Source organism: Desmodus rotundus, chromosome 11 (genome assembly GCF_022682495.2).
Source record: "Desmodus rotundus isolate HL8 chromosome 11, HLdesRot8A.1, whole genome shotgun sequence".
Taxonomy (NCBI): domain Eukaryota; kingdom Metazoa; phylum Chordata; class Mammalia; order Chiroptera; family Phyllostomidae; genus Desmodus; species Desmodus rotundus.
This window is the reverse complement of record NC_071397.1, coordinates 21,881,164-21,901,720: the sequence shown is the minus strand read 5'-3', so window position 1 is coordinate 21,901,720 and position 20,557 is coordinate 21,881,164. Positions and strand designations below refer to the sequence as shown.

Genomic DNA, 20,557 nt, shown 5'->3' with positions numbered 1-20,557 from the left:
TCTGTGTAGAAAGAGAATTGTGTTCAGGCTTTTAAATTAGAATCAAAATTGAGGTACACCAGCCTTGGTTGATGTGGCTCAGTGGGTTGAGCATCGACCTCCAAACCTAAGGGTCACTGGTTTGATTCCTGGTCAGGGCACATACCTGGGTTGTGGGCCAGGTCTCTAGCTGTGGGCATGTGAGAGGCAACTGATTGATGTTTCTCTCTCACATCAATGTTTCTTCCTCTCTCTCCTTTCCTTCCCCTCTCTCTAAAAATGAAATAAATAAAATCTTGTAAAAAATAAAAAGACTTTATTTTATTTTTAGAGAGAGGGAAAAGGAGGGAGAGAGGGAAACATCAATGTGTGGTTGCCTCTCATGCACCCCCTATTGGAGACCTGGCCCGCAACCCAGGCATCTGCCCAGACTGGGAATTGAACCTGCAACCCTTTGCTTCACAGGCCAGCGCTCACTCCACTGAGCCACACCAGCCAGGACTAAATAAAATCTTTTTTAAAAAATTTTTAAATTGAGGTGGACTAGAATAATAGCAGTGCTGATAAGGGAAAGAAAGAAACAAAAATATTTAGTGATGATAAAAGGAATTGAGAGTACTGAAAAAAGACCTCCAAACATTTATGTCTGAGAGAATGTTGGTAAGTGACAAAAATGTAGAGGAGCATTGGTAAAGCCAGCCATCCACTCTGTGGTACTTTGATGTGACTGGGCTACCATAGCAGTACCACAGCCTGGGTGGCTTTTGCTTTCTCACCGTTCTGCAGGCTAGAAGTCCAAGATCAAAGTGTAGGCTGAGTTGGTTTCTTCTGAAGCCTCTCTCCTTGGCTTATAGATGGCCCTTTTCTCTCTGTCTTCATGCTGTCTTCCCTCCCTTCCTCTCAGTATCCTAATCTCCTCTTCTTATAAAGACAACCAGTCATAGTAAATCAGGGCCCACCCATGTGGCTTCATTTTGCCTTAATCACCTCTAAATATAGTCACATTCTGAAGTACCTAGGAACTTCAACATTAGAATTTGGGGGACACAATTTAGTCCATCACAGTAAGAGACTAAGAGGAAGGATTACTTTAATATTAGCTTTCTGGAATTTGCAATGAAATTACGTTATTGAAATAGAACCATGTAGGAAACAAACATTTTGAGATACCCAACAGAATTTACGTACTGAAAGACATTACCTGAAACTCTGAGACTCCATGATTTCTACAAGGGAAAGGACTCATGGACACGGACAGCAGTGTGGTGATTTCAGTGCAGAGGGGGTGTAAGGGGGATAAACAGCAATGAAAAAATACAATAGAAAATAAACTAAAAAAATTAAATAAATATTCAAGTAAAAAAGAAAAATTAATAAATTTTAATTAAAAAAAGATTTACTTAGCATGTAATAAGTAGCAAGGCACGGTACTGAAAACTGTGCAGCACTTTAAAATGAAGAAGATACAGCATTACTCTCAGGAAATACAAAATATAATAAGAAATAAACACAGCTCATGCACACGTGAAAGGCATGGTACAAAAACGGCCCTAAGAGAAGACAAATAAGTGTTAAGGATGTTTTAAAAAGAAAGAAACCATGTCAGATGGTGAAAAGGAACAAGCAGAGGATCTAGGACTGAGGCTTGGGGATAGTTTGTTTCTATCATTAGTGGTGACTTTTGCCAGCATTTGATGTTTTCCTTGGATGATCTCTGAGGACCAAGTGATTAATGCAGTACTTTAGAACTGATCGTAAATCATTCAGCATTGGCTTTGAGCAATGCCAGTAAATGTTGAATCACACTCAGGGTTTAAACTAGTCAAGATAACGCAGATGTCATTTTTATTACTTTTCTTAAATATAAAAAGAAACATCTGCAGATCACTTATCGATAACTTAGTGAGTCAGGATTCATCTGGAAGTAGGGCTCACAGCTACTCCCACATGCAGGCTAAGCTGTAGGGTCCTGAAAGTCCCCTCCCTGCCCAGAACACTGCTTTTGCCTGGAATTTCCACTCCTCCAGGTTAATGCACTGTGACTCCCCAAGGCCTTGTTCAAATGCAGTTGTGTTTCAGGCTGAGGAAGTCCATTGGCTCACAGTACTGTGGCCAGCTTTCCAGTTGAGTTAGTAGTCACTTTAGAAACCTCGGTGGAAATATAATAGAGCTAAGTAAATTTTGACAGAGAGATGAGGAGATAGGAAATAAAACCGAGAATAAACATTAGAGAGCTGGGTGGAGGATATGCAGAAAATCTTGCACTCTCTTTGGAATGCTTCTGTAAAGCTCAAATGATTTCAAAGTTAGAAATTTATAAATAAAAATAATATGAAGTAAGGAAATAATGTTAACATAAAAAACAAACTATAGTGTTATATATAAAATGATCACAAATTTGCAAATAGTTACATACCAAACATGCCAAAATATTAGCAATGGTTGTGTCTGAGATAGAATTAAAGTTGATCTTCTGTTTTCTGTTTATACCTTTCTATGAAGCCTCTAAATTTCCTTTAATGAGAACTTTTAAATTTTATAAGTGAAGAAAATAAAGATTATAGAAACAAAATTTTAAAAAAAACAAAAACTTTTAAATGTTCACAGCCTTAGTTGATCCCTCAACGTCTCTATGGAGTATTGAGGAGGCTGGTCAGATTTCTCAGCATGCGAAGGAGGGCCTCTACTTCAGCCTCATCTCTGAACCATCCTGAACCACTTACAGGCCCCGAATCTACCTCATGCATGTGGAATGTCCTCAGTGTGGAAAGCTTTCCCCCAAATCCTCTCCTACTTAAGGACTGCACCCTCAGGATTCAGCCCAGGACTTCCCTGAGACCCACTGAGCCCATCCTACCACAGCGCCGTACATGGACTGACTGTAGCACTTCCCACACACTGGTCTGTCTCACCCGCTTGTCTGTGAGCTCCTTGAAGACAGGGCTCTGTGTTATTCTCCCCCTTGGAGCGTAGCAGTGCTGGCACCTACTAGGGCCTCAGATAATTTTTAAGGACACTAATTTTATTTACTATATTCCTATCTCCCCTCTAGCCCACCCCATCCCACCTTCCTAAGTCCCTGTATGCAAAGAGAAACTTCCCTCGATCTAGTCATACAGTTCTCCAAAGGGGGAGGTGTCTGCCTCCCACCTGGGGGAGATTGATCCACCATCTTGAATTCCTGGAAATTGTCCCAAGGGCACTGCAGTTACTGACCCACAAAAGGTTACTGCATTCAAAATGCTGAGCAAATTTTTGTCCAGTAGTTCCCCAGGCTATTTCCTTACAGCTTAAAAGCAAACTAACCCAGCTGGGAACTGAAAACGGAAAAAAAGCAGGGATTTCCTTTTCCTACTAGACCTAGTGAATGCAGTTTCCAGAAGTTAAAGTATTTTTTAAATTTTTTTGATGAAAGGAGACCAGAAAATTAAGCAGTCAGATCCTCCATCTCTAACGTGCAGTTTCCCTTACATAGAACCTTAACAAGCTCAAGTCCTTCTTAAGACTGGACTTGGAAACAGGATTTTAAACCATTCTGAAAGCCAAACCTCCAGTACCATGCCTTCAGTGAGCTGGGTTTAGGGTTTCACAGAGCACAGCTTCACTCCTTTTGGTAGCAGAACACACACTCTCAGCACTCACAGCCCACGGCCTTCACTGCGGGCCATGCCCTAGCGCCTGTCACAGTGCCTGGCGCGTAGCGGGCAAGCAGCAGGCACAAAAATTAATCACTGAATGAATACTAGTCTCTGTTTCTCTTATTCGTTTCATTATAACACTATAATTATCACTTGGAGAGTGGGGAATATTCCACAAAGTTCCAGAGCAATCTTGATGGAAGAGCTCTCAGTCTATACCTTGGTTCGTATCTACGCCCCCTATTCCCTCCCTAACTGCGGGACACCCTTTCCCACCTCCTTCGTGGATCCTTTCCTGAAGCCACTCCCTCATCCACAGCTCCTCTTTTCCCTGTGGTACTCTTCAAATCTTAGAAGACTTGAAGCAGCAAAAGAAAATAAGAAAAATCATAGACACATCAAGTCCATATTTTTTATTGTATTGTGTCTCTCAAAATGTCACAGCTCTTTATGTGTTACTGACAACAAAACATTTTGGGACATAGCTCTTGTCAAAATATTAAAGTTACAAATTAGATTATGAAAAATTTATTTATACAATATCTCCTAAAACAATAGTGTATTATTCAAAATAATAAAAATGTATTGAAGCAATGGAGCGAATTTCTAACAATGACAGACTGGTGCAAGGAGGGTGGATGCGAGGGTGAGGGGACACGTTTTGGGTAACAGACCCTCCCAGAGCCCTACAGCCTGCCTCTCTCCTGAGGCACACGCTCCACAGGCAGAATCCTTCATCCATGACCACGAACTGATGCTGACTCCAAATTCCCATCATGGCCCTCAAAGATCATCAACTCTACAGCCAAGCCGAAGCAGAATCCCAGCACTCCCCACCACTTCCTCTGTGTTCCAAAGGTACCCTGTGCCTCCCTCCAACACACTGAACTGCAAGTATCTAAGTATATATGCGGCTCTCCTCACTGAATTATGTGCTCTTCAGAAGCAAGGATCCATTCCATACCCCCAGCATCCAGCAGTGTTTGCCATCTACGAAGTGTCCAACACATATTTGTAGAATGAATCAATCTCTCTCCTTCCCCAGGTGCCCAGCTGGGAAGTTCACACGCAAACAGGTTGCACACTGGAAGAATTTACCTGCCAAACATCTCAGCTCCATAACGGCAGATTTTTGGCGGTCTTGTCCACTGCTGCATCCTGGAACAGCGCAGAGCACATATAGTGAACAAACACATTGTGAATGAATGAATCTGCTCCATTTCTATCCTTCTGTTTCTCTGATTTTCCTGGCAGTCACACACGGACCTCCCCTCAGTGAGATTCACCCCGTCAGTGTTCCCTCCTTTTGCACTGAGTCTCCATGATGGTGACTTCTTGCTAAAACCACATACCTCCTAGAGCTCACTGGCCCACTGCTTCCTGTTCCTGTTCCTTCCCACATGGTCTTCTCCCTCTTCCCTTCCTCCCCTCTTCTCCCTTCCTTTTGTCCTCATCCTCCACTCTCCTCCTTCTTCTTCTCCCTGATTCTCCTTTTGATTATTTGAGACATGCCAAAAATTCATATGTTATGTCTTTTTTCTTTTTTCATTTAATCTTTATTGTATTTTCCCATTACCATTCAGTCCCCTTATATCCCCACAGCGATCAACAGGTTGTTGTCCATGAGTCCTTTTACCTCTTTGCTCAGTCCCTCCACCATAAAGTATATCTCCATGATCACGTCTCCACCCACCATTCAGCTCACAAATTAAGATATTACAGTTCTAATCGAAGCCTCTGTAGCTTTTCTCTTCCTAAATGTAGCCACCATCTCTTTAAAATATATTTATAGTATTGCTTCACAGTTTTTAACTTATTATTATATAACAGTGCGTTAATGCATACTTGTTTACATGAGGCAACATGGAGCTATAGTTCCTTCTTCGTCAGTGCTGTATAATATATCACAGCTGATTAATTTATATTGCTACTAATTGATGTGTCGGTGGTTTTTACTTTCTGCTCTTAGGGACACTATTGCTATGGACATTTTTGTTACCCCTCAGGTGGGAGCAAAGCTGGCCCTTGGGGAGAGAGTCCAGTTGGCTTTTTCATGAGGACTCGGACAGAGCCACCACCCTCCAGCCACCTCAGACCCAGGGCCTCAGAGGCTCAGGGGAGGGAGCCATGGGGGCCCGACAGGGACAGTGAGGAGGAATGCATTCGAGTTGCCATCTTTTCAGAACCTCCACTCTCTATACAAAGCCTTGACTTTATAATAGCACCAAACTGTCCTGTTATGAGATGTTTCCTTGGCAGCCTGGCAGTTCAAGTGTATGACTGGAGAAAGCAAATTTTTGGATTGATCCAGGACTGGGGTTGGGAGAAAAAAATTATTTTAAAATTGTGCCTTAGACAGTTTAAAACCATCCAGTAGTGACACCATCTACTTTAAATTATAGTGCTGCTTTCTTGCCTCAGTAATTAGTATTTCATTCTGCTTGCCTTTTATTTCCCTTTCCCCCCAAATCACTGGTTTTGACAGAATTATTGATCCACATCTTACACATTTTGGAGATGACATTGAAGAATGAGGTATAAATGTGGGAAAACAACTTTTTAACAATGTTGGCAACCAAAAGATATAATAATATAAATTAAAATCCTCATAAATGCCCCAAAATCTAGTGTATTAAAATTCTTCTTAAAGCTTAATAGAAAAAAATGTGGACAGACATTTTGATATCACATAATATTTTAAAAACCATTGATAGTCCTCTCAACATATGAAATCATTGTGTGTTGAGGCTAAAATAGTTGAATACATTCTGCTTTTTGGTTCTAAGAGTGCATATCCTTACATACTGCTCGGTCATGGAATTCTATACAGTAATTTGAGCACCACCTAGTGGTCATTCTGACTACATTTTTTGACCTGAAGGAAACTAATAATGTGGTTTAAGGTCTGTGAGCCTAAGAAGGAATGTGAGTAGCAAGATGCCTTCCCTCCCTACTGCAGGAGACTAAAGTAACAACTTAAATAATGCATAGAACCTTCTATTTACCCACCCCCAACACTTTAATACATCCATCTTACTTAAAATGTAAAGCCAGAAACGAAAGCCATTATTCTTTTAAAGCCCAGACAATGCTGAGTGGACTAAAAGGACTGTGCTTCTGCTCAACTCCTACAGCTCAGGAACCTGGCTTTACAGTAGGCTTCGTCTTGTGTGGCTCTCGGATGTTTTCTGGGATACAGTTAAGCACAATCTGTCCTGCATTTTCGATGTCTGGACTTCATTGTTGTTCCCATTTCTAGCCTTTAGTAATTTACAACCTTTTCTTGCTTGATTTTTTAAAATCTCCTCTGGTTCTTTAAATTACTATTGATTCAAACAGCATATTCCAATATAATTAAAGAGAGATGCTAATAATGAATGCTTTAAACAATTAAAACAGTTTTATTAGTATGAAATCAAAGGTATTTTGAAAACACTTAATGGCCATTAAAATAAGCAAGAACTTAAATTCTTAATTTAAGAAATAAACAGTTATTAATTAAAGGTGGTATTGAGGGTTGAGCAGATGGCACTTACCTCACAGTGTTATGGAAGCGCTAACAGCAGAAAACTTGGAAGTCATTGTTCTTTACCACAGCGTAGGGATCCCTTTGAACTTTCAAGTACACAACCAATCTCTGCTTGAACACTTCCTGGGAGAGAGAATCATTTAGTCTGAAACAAAGAAAAGAGAACGGGCTCCAACATCAAACAAAATCAAGTCCTAGTCTTTGCTCTTGGCAGTCCAAGCTTTGCAACCTTGGGTGAATAGCAAAGCCTCTGAAATGTCCATTTTATTTTCTGTGAAATAGTTTGGTCGGGGAATGAGGGGAAAAGTCAAGATCCCAATTCACATGGTTATTGTAAGAATTACATGAGATAAGGTGTTATGTGCTGCTCTTCACAAGCAGTCTATTTTGCTTTGAGACAGCGTTGATAAAGACTTCTATTTGTCTCCCTGTGTTTCTCACCTATTCATACTGTTTTTACTGGATTTCTATTTTCTGGACAGTTTTTCAGTATACGAAGACCCTAAACTCCAACTTCTGACCTCATAGCCTCTGACCACACTGCCTAACTTAAAGTTTCCTTTTTCCGTGTTAGGTCTGTACTTTTCTCTCAAAGATTCTTAATCGCAATGCTTCCCCAACTTATCATGTGGTAACACTCTTAAAAAGTGATAAGATTTGTACAATACTGAGCTAAATGGACGAGGCTGCTCAAGGTCAACAGGTTTCTGCGGTCTCTCAGAGGGGCCCCAGCGGGATGGAGCTCACTAGCCCACTCTGGTGGTAGCCTTCTTATCAGGGTACCTTTAACGGCATTCTGCTCTTGCCACTCTTATCTCCCACTCCTGGTCACGCTTGCTGGAACCACGTCCCAAATAAACCACTTGCACCCAAATTCTTATCTCATCACCACAGATAATGAGTGCCTCCCGCCAAAATGGCAATAAAAATAATATCCAAGCAAAGTGAACCATTGTGCATCAAACTCGGCTCCAAAGCACTTATCAATCAAAGTCTTCATTAATTAATGAAGGGAACTGTTTAAATTCTATACTTCACTTTACATGTAGAAGCACTACATTCATTTTAAGAACATTTTCAGACTTATTTCAAGATAATTGTCTTTCATAATTAAAGAACTAGACTACAAAGTTTTAATGACTTCCCAGTTCACATCTTTAATAGTTAAACTAAGATAGTTAAGATGTATTGAGCATTTACTACATGCCAGGCCCCGTGTGAAGTACACTGTACCATTCCAACAATTATTGCAGCAACCTTATATTATTTTAGAGGTGTTATTTTATCCACTCCGCACATGCAGAAATTGAGGCTTGAAGAGGTGGTACAAAGTGGCACCAATCAAATTAAAGAGAAAGTTTCAAACTGACAAATGGAGAGATGTGGCGTGATAAACTATTTTCAGCCTACACAATGTGATTCTGGTAAAGTCTGCATAAACATCCAGAAGTGAAGTGGAAGATCGAGGTAGGTAACTAGATAATGCACGAGCAAAAGATTTCTTTCCTTGACAATGTGTGAAGAATATTTTGGGGCTAAACCACCCAGGTGGTTGAATCAAATCTGTACTACATACTAAATGTTTAACTAACTTTGGACTTTGTCTTAAACAAATAGTCACTTCCATCAATTCCATAAGCAACTACGGCTGCAAAAATTGTCAAGATGATTATTTGATTAGATGGAACTGAAAATTCTGATGTTTTAGAGCTGACAGATATTATTGACACTTTAGTCAAATGAGTTCTTCGTTGTTGGCTTTGAAGGCTGCCTGGGTTTATTTTTTAGAAAAAGAGAGAGAATTTGTATCAAAAATCTATAGAGAAATAGGTCTGAGCATACGGCCAAGTTTTCCCACTAAGTTGCCTAAATACTTGTGTGCTTACGTGAAACTGCTGTTGTCTTCCATAAAGCCTCGGTTTCTCAATTTATTTACACTGGTTCACATTACAACTACTGGAAATTGAAAGTGAAATGGAAATTCTGCTGCATTCTACTCAAAACCATGCAAATTGCAGCTTTCCCTTTCATTTCTGGGTATTTCATTTATTTAAGCGTCTCATAATAATAGTCTTGAGCCTAGATATTAGATTTCTAAGTATTTTTCTTATTTTTATTTAATTTACAAATCAAATGATCAGACTTCATTCTACTTTTGTAAGTGGGCAAAAAGCCTGTTTCCTGTTAATGATGAGCTAACCATGTTCAGGCAGCACTTTAAAGACGACTTGGACAACCTGCTGGCAGGAGAGAGTAGACTGGGGAAAAAAAATGTGTTTGTATTTGGAAAATGAGTCAGTGCTAGAAACCAACTGCATTCATCAGAAAAACATTGGCTAAAAATGAGCAAATTGAAAAGGATTCAAAGAAACCACTAGAACTGATAAATGAATTCAGCAAAGAGGCAGGATACAAAATTAACGTCCAGAAATCGGTTGCATTTTTATATGCCAATAATGAACTACCAGAAAGGGAAGCTAAGAAAACAATCCCATTCACAAGTGCTACAAAAAGAATAAAATACCTAGGAGGTAAAAGACCTGTACTCAGAAAACTATAAGACACTGAAGAAAGAAATAGAAGACACAAATAACTGGAAGCATATACCGTGTCCATGGATAGGAAGAATTAATGTCATTAAAATGTCCATAGTACCCAAAGCAATCTATAGATTCAACACAATTCCTATCAAGATTCCAATGATGTATTTCACAGAACTAGAACAAATATTTCAAAAATTTATATGGAACCACAAGAGACCCTGCATAGCAACAGCGATCCTGAAAAAGAAGAACAAAGTTGGAAGAATCACGCTACTTAACATCAAACTCTACTATAAGTCCATAGTAATCAAAACAGCATTGTATTGTCATATAAATAGACACATAGATCAATGGAACAGAATAGAGAACCCAAAAATAAACCCATACCTTTATAGTCAATTAATAGTTGATATAGGAAGCAGGCACATACAATGGGCTAAAAATGGTATATTCAGTAAATGGTGCTGGGAAAATTGGACAGATACATGGAGAAAAATGAAACTAGACCACCTTTTTACACCACACACAAGAATAAATTCAAAATGTATCAAAGACTTAAATGTTAGACCTGAAACCATAAAAACAGTAGAACAAAACACAGGCAGCAAATTCTCGGACATTGCTTGTAGCAATATTTTATTGGATACATCTCCCCAGGCAAGGGAAACAAATGAAAAAATAAAGAAATGGGACTATATCAAACTAAAAAGTTTTTATACAGCAAAGGAAATCAACAAAATAAAAGGACAACCCAGAGAATGGGAGAACATATTCACCAATACATCTGTTAAGGGATTAATGTCCAAAATTTATACAGAACTTACAAAACTCAACACCAAAAAAACAAACAATCCAGTTAAAAAATGGGCTGTGGCTGGTGTGGCTCAGTGGATAGCGTGCCAGCCTGCAAACCAAAGGGTCACTGGTTCAATTTCCAGTCAGAGCACCCGCCTGGGGTGTGGGTCAGGTCCTCAGTTGGGGGCATGCAAGAGGCAACCACACATTGATGTTTCTCTCACTCTCTTTTCCCCTCCCTTTCCCTCTCTCTAAAAATAAATAAGTAAAATCTTTTTCTTTAAATGGGCAAATGACCTGAATAGACACTTCTTTAAAGAGGACATACAGATGGCCAATAGACATATAAAAAGATGTTCAACATCACTAATCATCAGAGAAATGCAAGTTAAAACCACAATGAGATACCATCTCCCACCTGTCAGAATGGCCGTCATCAATAAATCAACAAACAACAAGTGCAGGTGAGGATGTGGAGAAAAGGGAAACCTTTACACTGTTGGTGGGAATGCAGATTGGTGCAGCCACTGTGTAAAGCAGAACAGGTACCTCAAAAAATTAAAAATGGATCTGCCTTTTGATCCAGGAATCCCACTTCTAGGAATATATCTGAAGGAATCCAAAACACTAATTCAAAAGAAGATAGCACCCCTATGCTCTTTGCAGCATTATACTTACAATCACCAAGATATGGAAGCAGCCCAAGTGCCCATCAGTAGATGAGTGGATAAAACAACTATGGGATATTTACACAATGGAATACTACTCAGCCATAAAAAAGAAGAAAATTTTAACCTTTTTTGACAGTATGGATGGACCTGGAGAACATTATGCTAAATAAAATAAGCCAGTCAGAGAAAGACAAATACCATATGATTTCACTCATATATGGAATTTAATGAACAAACTGAACGAACAAGGAAAATGGGGACAGACTCAGAGATGGAGAGCAGGGTAACAGCTAGAGGCGGCACAGGGTGTTGAGGGATTGAGCAAAAAGGAAAAAGGTCTCATGGTCATGGACAGCAGTGCGGTAATTGCTGGGAGAGGGGGTATAAGGGGACTAAATGGTAATGGAAAAAATACAGTAAGATTAAAAATAATTTTAAAAAAAGAAAAAGAAAATGCTTCAACAACCAATGTGACCCTAATCAATTCAATAAAAAGGAAAAAAGAAAAGAAAATGCTTCAAGAGAAACTGCATAATAGGCATATCTAGAGTTGTCAGGCAGAAAATTCTTTATTAAGAATTCTGTTTAATTACAATAACATCAATTTTTAGAGCATCTCCAGAGTAAATTAACAGATTTGTAAAGCTAAAATACATAAATCAAATCACTAAGTGTATTCAGAACTTTTCCCTAGATTTTTCAAAGTCTGCACACCTAAATGTGTTTTAGTAAGAGACTGAGTGTCTGCCCTAAAAAAAAGTACATAAAATTTTTTTGGAAGAAACAAAATTATAATAGCATAGGCCAATATGCCACATAAGCAATAGATTCATCAGAGAGACTTTATTTCATTTTTATTTTTTAATGTTTTTATTGTTGTCCTATTTTTTATTTCTTAAGGTATCTCCATAATGCTTTCCACAGTGGCTGCACCAGTTGCATTCCCACCAACAGTGCACGAGGGTTCCCTTTTTGCCACATCCCCACCAGCACGTATTTACTGGTGATGGCCATTCTGACAGATGTGAAGTGATATCTCATTGTTTCTCCAGAGACTGTTTCTTCCCTTGGTCACCCAGGGCAAAGACATGTAGGTCAAAGGCAGAGCCGAGACCATTAAGATTCTAGTTGTGATTCACAATGACATTTGTGAGCATTGATGGCACCATATAGCTTCCAAATGGCTTTACCCTGCATCAGTCATGTGGCCTTTATCATAATCCTATCAAGGCGGTGGCACGTGTGTTACTATTTCCACTTTACAGAAGCAAACGAGTCTAAGTCTCCCAACGGCACAGCTTCCTCTCGTCCCGTTACTCAGTCTCAATTCTGAAATGGTACATCCTTCACAGATTTCAAGTGCTCCGACGAGCCTAGATCGCCCCTCCTCGATACCGAAGGACTACATGCATTTACTGATTTACTCGGTGACAGGATGGGGCTGGCCCTGCCATTATATTCTGTGAAATCATGGGTTGAGCATTTAAGAAAGTGATGAGCACTCCAGAACCAATGAAAAAGGAAAAAAAAACCAGTGTGATAAATCAGGGAACCAAAATAAAAGCCTATCACCCCCCTGATGACAATCAATTACTAAGCTATAAAACTAGCAAATGAAACCCACGGCTTGAGCATCATCACAAATCTGCACTAAAGCGGGCTCCAGGCACCACCCCACCCCGCACTGCAGGGAACTCTACAGTACCTCCATGGCAACTGTAACTAAGGACATCAGGATGCTGAAAATTAAAAAAAGAAGAAAAAAGAGCCATAAACTGGAGACAAACAAGATTGTTTCCCTGGTAGAGTGAAGTCCACTGTTCACTCCCAGAAAACATAAATATTTAGCTACCTGAGTCAGGCAGTAGCCAGCTATTTCAGCCAGCCAAACCCACCCCCTGATCTATATTCTTTCAAGAAAAAAAAAGAACCAAAGAGCTGAAAACACAAGGAACTCAGAAATGCATATACCAAGCAGGCGGCAGCTTGCTCCAGTCTAGTGGATTGGTTGTGAATCGGGAAAGGAGCCCATTCATTCATTAGCTATCAAAGCTATATGGCCAGGCAGGTATTGTCAGGGCAAAGAGAAAATCGGAAGTAGGTTCTGCCCTAGGGGTGTTGTAAGGGGACATAAAAGATAAATTACCTAAAAAGAAGCTAAAATGTGATGGATGTCAAAAGAGAACCAGGTTGTTGCTACTAGAGTTTAGATTATTGAAGGGTATTATGAGTTCAGTTATGTTCCTCAAAAAGATATTATAAAGTCCCAATCCCTAGCACCTCAGAATGTGACCTGATTTGGAACCAGGGTCTTGGCAAACGTAATCCAGTTGAAATGAGGTCCTTAGTGTAGGCCCTACTCCGACTGGTGTTCTTATGAGAGAGGAGAATAGCATGTGAAGATGAAGGCAAACGGGGAGAGGACATCCATGAGACAATACAGACAGTTTGGGGCGATGCAGCTCCAAAGTAAGGGACACCAAGGACTGCAGAGGACCACAAGGAGCCAGGAAGAGGCAAAGAAGCATTCTCCCCAGAGCAGCAGGCAGAAGATGGTTCTGCCAACACACTGATTTCAGACTTGCAGCCTCCAGGGCCGTGAGGGCGCACATTTCTGTTGTTTGCAGCCACCCAGTGTTTGCTACTCTCTAACTGCAGCCCCAGGAAACTGATACAGAGGGAGAGAGCACCTTCTACTACGGAGTTTACAGCCAGGCTTCTTGTAAGAACTGACCTCTAAATTGAACCTTGAAGCACTTGTAGCATCTGAATGGTAAGAAATGAGATTCCTTATTTACAGGATAATGCCATCTACCATTTATTGAGAATATACCATTTCCAAGTATTGTTCCAGGAATCATTCATGTGTAACTGGAGTGATGTCCTCTGACTCATACACAGAGGACATCTGGAGCTCTCCTCCCTCAGTGAACCTCCGCGTTCCACCCCACAGTGGGTGATGTATATGGAAGCTTCGGTTTGGAAAATGGAAGGAGCAGGAGGGTGTGGGGGTTGGGGGAGAACTGTGGAGGGGAAGCAGAGAAAATGGAGCAGATGGCAAAGCATTTGTTCCCATTCTAAGCCCTGGCCACGACCTCCTTTTAGAAGAGAGGGTGGAGGCAAGTCCCAGAAGCCCTGTGGGTTGTTTTGTTTTCATGTGGAACTAGGTGAGGGACTACTTAGAGTGACTCTCAGGCTCTGCATGTTTGGGGCTGAGGCGGCTTAGAGCCATCCCCCCTCCTCTCCACAGAAACAGGCCACATGGAGGCCTCCCAAGGACCAGGCTCCTGGGGAGCAGTAAGAGTCAACACCCTTGGCATGGGCTGTGTTCTCCTGACGGACAGTGACCCTGGATAAACTTCAGCCTTGGCGAAGCCTCAGCAAGTGGCCTTGCAAGCAGATACTGGCCATGTGGGAGTTGGGGCAAAAAATAAAATAAAATAAAATAACAGGACAGAAGCCCATGGCAACTGCAAAAGAAACAGGTTAGCAAGGGAGCTTGTGGGAAGGGAGTCAATTTCCTGAAGTCAAGTATGATGGAAATTCATACCATAAAAATTGAAATATAAAAAGAATGTGAGAGTGTTTTGTGATAACAGGCTGATGATGGGGCCTGGAACACACAGGCGAGGTACAGATTTTCCCATTCAACCCAACCAAAATCCATCACTATCCCCCACTTGGGAGACAAGACAACCGAGGCTCAGAAGGTTAAACCCTTTTCCCAGCCAGTTACCCAGTCATTAAGTGAGTCAATCAGAAATAAAGCTGTGTCTGTCTCCCACAAAGGCCGGGCTCTTTCTGCTGTGCCGCACTGCAGATCTAGGAGAAGGGAAGTCACGACGTTGGCAAGGAGTTCGGGAAGAGTGCAGTAGGTCAGGGTGTCCGCCTGGGTCCGGGCAGGGAACGAATGCAACCCTGTTGTTCAAATGAAGAGACTTCAGTAGAGATACGACTGACGTAGCCGTGGGCATAATTAAGAACATCAACAAGGGCTATTAAGACACCCTGAGAGCAGCAATACAAAGAAGCTATTACGTTCCTAGTGAGTCCTGGGGAGACCTGGAGCCGTGATAGAGAGGCCACCGGCAGGATCTATAGTTGCGGGTGACAACACCCCTGCCAGAGGTGTGGCTCCAAAGCAGAGAGAGAATGGGGAAGAATAACCTGACCTTTGCTGTCATCTTCCAGTCTCCTTCTGGTGCCACCTGCCAGCTGTGCCCACCTGTAAACCAGCTGCGCCGGGAGCCTGGGCGAGGCTGGTGCAAGAATCAGAGACTCATAGAGATGGAAGAGAAGGAAGATACTTCCAAGGAGAGGAAGGTAGTTGAGGCCGTGTGCTGGCCTTGACCTGTTTTTGCTCTCAGATCCATCCCCTGCCCTACTCTGCCCTGCTCTGTATCAAAAAGAATTACTTTTCCCAGCTTCCTCTGCCCTTTGTTTCCAGTATCAATGCAGCCAATGGCAGTGGGGTGGGGGTGGGGAGCGCATTGAAGGAAGATGATAGGGCAGAAAGGGAGAAGCCAGGGTGTTTCTGCCCCTCTCTTTCTGCTTCAGGCATTGTCTGTGGCAGAGGCTGGCTCTTCCAGGGGCCCCGTGTTGCCGCGAGGACTGCTGTTACCCCAGCTTCTGCTTGGTGACCCTGGATCCTTTCTTCCCCTAAGCTTTAGGCAGTGGTTGCAACTTTCTGCTCTTAATCTCAAGGATTTCACACTCTCCCACTTTAGGCTTCTCAGCTCTGTCGTCTCCTGTAAACCAGTTTCTTGAACTAAATTTTCTCTGTGTAAAACATCAAGAATATTTCCAGGACCCTGGCTGATATAGTAAACATATCGGAGAGCCCCAACTTTCCCAGGAAAGTAGGAGGACAATGCATATAAACAAGACTTGCATCTCCCACTATTGTGAGCCTGTTCCTTCCTGACATTGGGGCCTCCAGGCCCCCAGCCACCAGCGTTCTGACTTACTTTCTGGCCCAGCTTGCCATTCTCACCCCTGGAGCTCACAAAGGGCCTGGAAGCAATCTTCAACTGCAGCCCTTAATTTTCTTGCTGACTTGTTCTTCTGTAGCTGTCTTTTGAATACCCATCCCCGACTAGGACAAAGTATCTATTTTCTCTCTTCCTGCTTGTTTAGTGTAGAAATACTACTTGGCCCAAAGTTTCTTTTCCTGGGCTGTTTGTCTGTTCTATTAATTATTTGCATAGTACCCATTTCTAACAATCCCATATCCAGATCTTTCCAGAATCTTGAATCTGCTAAGGTTCATATCAATTTAAAATTAATGCAAAGGAAATCCACTAAGAATCAGAGCCCAAAAATAAGTTTATGACAACAAGCTATAATTTCACACATGAGGTTGTAAAAACCTGAAATGAGTTTATAAAAATGAAATAAAATGCTGATATATGAAACCTGACATAGAAATATCAATAAGTGTTTACAGTGATTATCCACAAAATAAATTCACTGCATTTTTCACTTTAGAATATCAAACTCCTACCAACACTTAGAATTTAATTCAATTTACAAAATTTCCATTTGCCCACAACTCTTCAGGACCACCTGCCTTTACAAACTGAGTTTCATCTCAAATATATGACACTGATTTAAATACATGAAAGGACATTTCAAACAAAGGCTCAGTGTTTTCTCCAATTCATACTTTTTGTTTCAAGCTGGGATGCAGTTTAGCCTAGTTGTTAACTGCAAAGTTGTGGTAAATTGCATTATTGGGTGTGATTCTTTCCTATACTCTATCAATCCGTGGCCGTTGTCTTTGGAATCCCTCCCATGTGGAAGGTTAGATTTGCAGGTGGTAATTATTGAGGAGTGCTCTTAGGAACACAAGATTAGGCAGAGAGAAAAATCCAATCCATTGAGGGCCTAAATATGAATAGAACAAAAGCCAGAAGAAGAAGAAATTCATCCCCTTTTTTTCCTGCCTCACTACTTGACCTGGGACATTTCATCTCACCTTCTACTGCCCTTGGACTGGAATTTACAACATCATCCCCTCCGGTTCACAGGCCTCTGGCCTTGGACTGAATTACACCACTGGCTTTCCTGGGTCTCCAGCTTGCCGATGGTAGATATCATCTTCTTACGGCACTTCTCAGCCTCCATAAATGTGTGACTCAATTCCTCATAATAAATGCATATCTCCTGTTGGTTCCGTTTCTCTGGAAAACCCTAACATAATGACTTATTTGTGACCTTGAAGAATTTGCCCAGCTTTTTCTTCTAAGCCTCAAGTTCACCTTCGATATAGAAATAATGATGTCTGCCCTATAATGTTTGTGACTTTAGTACACACCAGCTCAAAGTCACTCAGTTACTATGAGTTATGGTCAATATTTGTATGCTTTTATTTCTAACTGCAAAAACCACAAGCCTAGAAAATCTTGGTTGGTGAAGTCAGGGAGCAAAGGCAGGGTGAGTTCCCGCTGATCTCCAGTTTCTTAGGCTGCTCCTGTCCTGACCTCCAAACGTTTATGTTCTGGCAGTGGAGGTGATGGCAGAGTTGGGTCCAGCAATGTGATGGTAACTGGAGTATCTGGCCTCTGATTCCTGGACCACTGAGCCAAAGATAATATCAGATGTAAGAGGCAAGAAAGAACAGGAGACATGCCCCCTCTAGTCCTACACTAGTGCTTTCCTGTGCCTTCCAGGCCCTGGAACTTTCTCCACTTTACAGAATACGATGTTCTGATGCAGCAAGAATAGTGTGTGGGGCCCTCACTGTGCAGCTACTTCAAACATTGCTGTAGGTGGAAAATTTTTGTTCACTGAAACTCTTCTGCCAAGTTTTGGCAGGGTGGCAGGGTGCTTTGCTTTTTTCTCTTCCTTTTAAAGCTGACGAGGAGAACAGAGTGCAGAAGTAATGTTAACCAAATAAAGAGACACTAAGCTTTTTTAAAAACCTAATTGGCATCAGAAAATTTACTCCCAAATGAGCTATAGCCAGATGAGGCTACACATATCCCAAGTCTTATGAGAGAAAGTTTTAATTAAAGACGTTATATTTTATGACCAGTGGATCCAAGTTCAGTTGCTGAGGAGAACTGAAACCTTCAAATTCTTCACTTTTCCTCTGAAATCTTAACTATAGCACTCTCTATTTCCAATTATTAGGTTATTTTATTTTAAACATGAATGAAACTGAGAGTCATTCCTCTTCACTTTCTAAATTCCTAAAAACAGCTACTCTTTGTTTTTAATGGTGCTGGAAAAAAAAAGAAAGAAAGAAAGAGAGAAAAGAGAAAAGAAAACAGTGCATTCCTGAAACATTACGAAAGACCAGCAGAAGAGAGGCAAGTGCAGCGTCTCATCGGAGAGGATCCTGGGGAAGGGCTTCTCAAATGTTTTATGCCAAGACACCTAACAAAAGAGGAGAGGAAAATATTGCCCCTGGGACATCAGGAAGTATAAAAATAAATGAAAATAGATAACATTAGTGGGAGCTCATTGTGTACCCGCCACTGTTCTAACACTTAACATAGACTTGTAATTTATGCTCATAACCCTATGCTCTATAAAGGAGATGATATTATTATTTCCATTTTATAAATAAGGAGACTGAGAAACTAAGACCCAAAGAGACTAGGCCACTTGCCCAAGGACACACAGTTAGAAAAGAGCAGAGCTAGGATTCAGAGTCTTGCTCAGAAGTCTATGGTTTCAATCACAAGTTGCCATAAATGCTCTGCCACCAGCTCCAAATTTCATTTAGCTTTACCTTGAAAATAGCAATGGAGGTCTCATTCAACTCCATAATATTTTCACATTTAATTTAATATAAAATACTTTTTAAAGAGATTTTAAGCTGTATTTTCAATGTCCTACTTCTTCTTCAAGTAAATCCTCAAGTAAAAGTGATGCTTCAAGGAGACAGACCAATTATTTGGGATGGTGTGCTCAGCGTGAGAAGTGATGACCCAGGGTAGCTAACTTGCCCAAGAAAATGAGAATACCTTCATTGTTTCAGCCACAATTAATTCTCTAATTAACCAAATATTTAAGACAGAAGCTTAGTCTCTTCCCCAGTGTGAAGGCAACTTAATCTACAGGGTTGTGGGTAAAATGGAATTGAACAGAATGCATGAACTGAGTAATTCAGCAGGAAAAAGGAGACTGACACTTAGACAGATGAAGTTTACCAACTCAAAATAAGCGTAAGACTTGACACAAGGCAGACCATCTTATAAGCAGGGTATTTTTGGTTTGTGCTGAGATGAGGAGCATGTGACACAGAGAGAGAAGGAGAGACAGAAAATGTGTGTGTGTGAATGTGTAAGAGGGAGAGGAGGGAAACTTGGAGAAGGAGCAAAAAGTACGCTTTTGGAATAAAAGATGATGCAATTTGAAGGGGAAAAAGTACAGGATTTATAGCTAATTCAGCCATGAATAAGAACATTATATGTAACAATAATAGTATAATGTATTTTATTTTATCAAATTCATTCAAATCTCAAAGATTTAAAATGTTTTTTAATTTCACCTTAGAAGTGATGAAATGCAGTAATTTCTCTGCATCCCATTCACAAAATGAAGATAATTCAGCCCTACAGAATGATGGTGAGGGGTAAGTGAGGTGACACGGGCCTAACATAATGCAGGTCCTCGGGAAACATAAGGAGTATTATTATTTCCACCCCTTTTTGCCAAAAGCAAGTTCATACAGTGCTTCCCCAAACTAATATTTTATTTTTTACTGCAGAAGTTTAAGTTACAAAAGGGAGCATTAACCTCATCATAAATGAAAACAGTATGCCAGTGGATACAGCAAGACAATATTTCTCCTCCCCAGTTTTTCCTGTGCTTTCAGACCAAGTACCTGTGTGTGAATATCCGCACACACATAGAAAGTGATACATCTCTTTAAAATACACTCTTAAATGTATTTATTTGAGCACCCATAGGGTTTTTCGCACTGCATAATAAATAAAGAGGTACATTAGAAGAGACACAATTTATTACTTCTCTTTTTTAAAAGTACTAGGAACTATTAATGAAATGAATATACATTACACCACACCTATACTTAAAGAGCTTTAGAGACTAGTAGCGTTTTATTCATATTTGTGTCTCCCATAATAGACTTGAAACTTTTTCTTTTTCTTTTTTTAAAAAAGATGTTTTTTATTGATTTTTAGAGAGAGGGGAAGGGAGGGAGAAAGAGAGAGAGAAACATCAATGTGTGGTTGGCTCTTACACGCCCCCCACTGGGGACCTGGCCTGAAATCCAGGTATGTGCCCTGACTGGGATTCGAACCAGCGACCCTTTGGTTCATAGGCTAGCTCTCAATCCACTGAGCCACACCAGCCAGGGCAAAACTTTTTCTGATCAACCTAATTGAATGTGGTCTTTCTCACCTTTACAAGTTCAAGACTTTCTGTAAT

At 40.7% G+C, this 20,557-nt stretch overlaps 1 long non-coding RNA gene across 1 annotated transcript in view; it reads right to left on the bottom strand.

Moving 5' to 3' along the window:
* Positions 1–4,109: 4,109 nt before the first annotated feature.
* LOC128779561 (uncharacterized) overlaps positions 4,110–20,557 on the bottom strand; it is a 59,732-nt gene continuing 43,284 nt past the window's right edge. Inside the window, exons 2-3 of the long non-coding RNA XR_008425597.1 lie at positions 7,154–7,291; positions 4,110–4,775 (exon numbers count right to left, since the gene is read on the bottom strand). This is a non-coding gene — a long non-coding RNA (uncharacterized lncRNA). The remainder of the gene's footprint in view (positions 4,776–7,153; positions 7,292–20,557) is intronic.